This window comes from Athene cunicularia (genome assembly GCF_003259725.1).
Source record: "Athene cunicularia isolate RWA chromosome 1 unlocalized genomic scaffold, athCun1 chr1_part1, whole genome shotgun sequence".
In the NCBI taxonomy this organism is placed as follows: domain Eukaryota; kingdom Metazoa; phylum Chordata; class Aves; order Strigiformes; family Strigidae; genus Athene; species Athene cunicularia.
The window spans coordinates 55,551,747-55,555,753 of record NW_020799091.1 but is presented as its reverse complement, the minus strand read 5'-3'; positions in this window follow the sequence as shown (position 1 = coordinate 55,555,753).

The window sequence follows — 4,007 nt, the reverse complement described above, 5'->3', positions numbered from 1 at the left end:
TTAAGATCCAGTTCTCTGATTTATCTACTAACTTCTGCTGATAAGTGTTTCTGTCTAGGAATAATAAATCTTGGTCTGTGATAAACACTGTATTTCTCCCATTCAACAAAACACTCTCTCAGTCTACCTAGGTATTTTTCTTGAACAACTTTCAGTTTTATATTTTCACCACATTACCTAGATGCATCCCCATTCCCCTCTGCTCATGCCAGCTAACCATCTCACTTCCCCATTCTTCAGTGAGATTCCTATGTGGCTGTCTGACACTGCAAACACTCCTAAGAGCAGCAGGCAGGCATATCATCCAGTTGCCTACACATGTGGTCACTGCACCGTGAAAAGTTTGAAATAAATTCTCAGTGCTCCCCAAACTACTTCATATTCAAGTCAAGCCAAAACGTGCAAGCTTGAAAGTGCACAGAAAAACAGTTCCAGCTGAGGGGGATGAAGATTTGCTGTTAGCAATTCCAGTATCGCATGGTGCCTGCTTCAGAGCAACATGGCTTTTCCTTTCACCCGCCTGCAATCCAGCCTGTTAATACAACCCACTGTCTGAACATCAGTGTGGGCTCTGCCTGGTCTGTGCCTCAGAGAGCGCTACGGCAACACCAGCTCCTGCTTCCAAGCTGGGTTGGTTTTCCTAGGCACAAAATCTAGTAAAGGTTTAACAGACAACTCTGAATACAGCTAGATAGCCTAACCATTGAGATAGTGCTTTTATGGTCACTTCAAGTAAAAGTGCCACTTTAAAATAAAATGGAAGTATTAAAAGACCACATGATGAGCATAACCACAGGAGCCGAGGCAAAAACCACAAAGATGTTCTAAATGTTATACTAACTCTATACGTTTTTACCTCCAATGTGAGAATGTAAGAAAAACATGTTGTGTCAACCATCAGACAACCAAAGCCCAAATAAGTAACAACCAGTCAAAATCCAGATAGATATATTCACACAGGTATTAACTGACTTCCCTGTGAAGAAAGATGAGAAACCTGCAGCTCAAAACATCCGCAAATTCCATGACTGCACTTAGCACAGAAAACCAGAAAAGATCTTTCTGTAGGTTTTATGGCAAAACAGGAACTATGTGTAAGATGACTAGGGTGCTAGTGCCTCCAAACAGAGCCAGCAGAAGCTGGAAATTTATGTTTGTTAAAAGAGAATGATCAAGTTGGTGCCTGCAAAAGGAAGACATAACTACATACCGAGTACACTTGGAGGAGCCAGACAGAACAATAGAAACAGTTGTCAGCAATTTCAGAATAATTCTCCTGCTCTCAGTTGGGATGGAAGATGTAGTCCAGTGACCGCCTGGTCAAGCAACAGAAGTGGTGACCAAAGACTGGTGATCCAGTTAAGACTAATACCCATGGAGGATTGATAGCAAGATACTTACTTCCCATCAAAATATTTTACAAAGCTTTCTCAGTTAGCAAGTTTCCTCCAGTAGCTAAAAAAAAAAATGGGCCCCAGAGAAAGCATTTAAGAGTACAAAAGTCAAAGTTTTCTAGTTGTTCAGTTATTTGGAAAGAATGTTGCATATTGGGTTTTTTTTTGTTTGGTTGGGTTTTTTTTAACTGTTCAGAACAGCCCAATGAATTTGTGCTGTCCCTATACAGGTACCTTCTCAGGCAAAACAAAAGGATATTACTAAATCAACAGGACTGCAAGAACCCATCAGCAAAAGTTCCCCTGGAACAGGTTCACAGACTGAATGGGCAAATCAAAACCATAAAATTAGCAGTATGTGTCAGTCTTCTCTATTATCCATAGAACTAGGAGCTTTTAAGATGTGCCAGCCTCAGGCTTCTTGTTCCTCATGGCATGCATGACATGAAAACAAGAGACCACCAAGCACCCATCATTACTGAAAACAGGGTATTTTAGTGACACTGGCATGACTAAAATGTAACTGCTGATCAGTGCCAATTAGCTAGAATAATCCTGTTAGCATTAGCTCGACCATTCATTTATAAATCTCTGCAACTCTGATTGTATTTGAAGCTCTTTCGAACACTAACTCCTTTTGTATGGTGCTGAAAGCCTGCAAAACACTCATCAGTTGAACAGCTGATATAACAAACAATCTTTTTCTTAACCCTTTGCAACCTTAATGTTATAAAAGTAGTTCTGCATATTAACCATATCTCATATTGACCAAGTTCATAAAAGATAATAAAATTATGTTCAATAAGCACTATTCTCTTGCCATGGCAAGAGTCATACTCTATAAAATACTGAGTCTTACTGATTGTTGTCAATATATATCCCTCTAAGAAAACCCTTTGCTAATAGTTCTTTATCAAGCTTACGACTTAAATGACAACATGCATCCATCTGTAAAAGTTAAAGCATATTTGCTTTATACTTACTGCTATTTAATTTGTACCAGAAGAACGTTTTGGCTCTTAGCTGATACTTAGCTGAACTGCAAATAGTTGACAGTGTTGTTTGAAATTACTGGGTAGCCCTTGTCAGCTATGGATGAACTTTTTAATTAAATCAAAATGGACAATACAGGACATGCAAGGGAGATTTCATTAAATAAATTTATTTGTTAAAATAATTTAACTCCAAATACAACTGCTGAGTTTGCATTGAGTTCTATGTACAATTCTTGTTTTATTTCAAACATCAAGGTTTAAACAACTGACATTGTTACAAAACAAACTGTTGCCCCATTTTAAGTTGCCAGTTGTATTAGAGCTCAACAATTAACTGTGAAATACATTAACTCACCCCTAGGAAACTCCAAATCAACAGCGTTAAGTCTGATTCCAGAACCCACCTTCAGTCTTTCTTCAAACCCTGATCAAGAATTAACAGATGCACAACAATGCAGATAAAAGCCTCCTGCAGTTGTCAAACATTTGCTTTTGTTGCGGAGTTTCACAATTAAAGCCTAACCAGTGCTTTGACAGCACACTGGTAAAAAAAAAATAAAAATAAAAAACAAACATGCACAAAACCCCCCAACCAAATGGCTGACTTCTTTAGGCAACATTCTATACAGGAAAGCAAATACCAGTAGTTTTCCCACAGAAAAGTAATGGCAACTGTAGCACTGGGGTTAGGGAGAGGCTAGAACCAGAACAGAAAATGTCACCAAAATTTTTCTGATGCTCTGAAGGGGCAGGCGGGGGGACAGAGACAACAGAGAAAACCAAACCAAATCAAAACCCTGTGTAATTATGTTTAATACTCTTGATTTGATTCTGGTTTGTTTGCTTTGACTAGTTTTTGTGTGTATCTTTGAGAAAGAGGAAACAGTTGCTCTCACTATCATAGCTTAAAAGAATAAAAGTTGCAACGTTTAAAAAAAACCCCAACAAAACTGGAGAAATGCTGTCTTTGTAGAAAAGTACAAAGCTCTACAAGAACAGCCAAAGGAAAAGTGGGTCTTTGGAACAAATCATAATATTTTAAGGCATGTTATAAGAAACTTTCAAATACTATAATTGGTAATTCTATCAGGGTACAAATGAAACAGTGACCCAAGACCAACAACTCCCGCAGAGTGGCCACACAGCTGCCGCATGGCTCACTCGCCTCCCTTTCTTCTACCTCTATAATTTGAAAAAACCTCTGTCAAGTGCAACTGTCATTGATTCAAGCTCCACTATCTTCACATTAGTGGAAATACAAATAGTGCATAACTACTTCCTCAGAACTATACAATGAAAAACAACACTTACGCTTCCCCCCCCCCGCCACGTTGTGTGGTAGCTTACATACGGCCAATGTTTTTGAAAATGTAAGAGTGTAATGAAGAAACAAGACTGGGAGATATTTTCATGAATATTTTCTGTTAAGAGTTTACTGTGCAATTTTTCCTATATTAAAAGCCCATCTGTTTTATATTATGAACATGTTAGGCTGCTCATATTGTACTTCATGCCATTTTCTTGGTTGATGAACAATCTGTGAGGTAAGATTTTAACATCTCTGTAAATAACACTGCATAACATGCACTTCCAACTCAGTTTCAAATTTGGGTTTGGG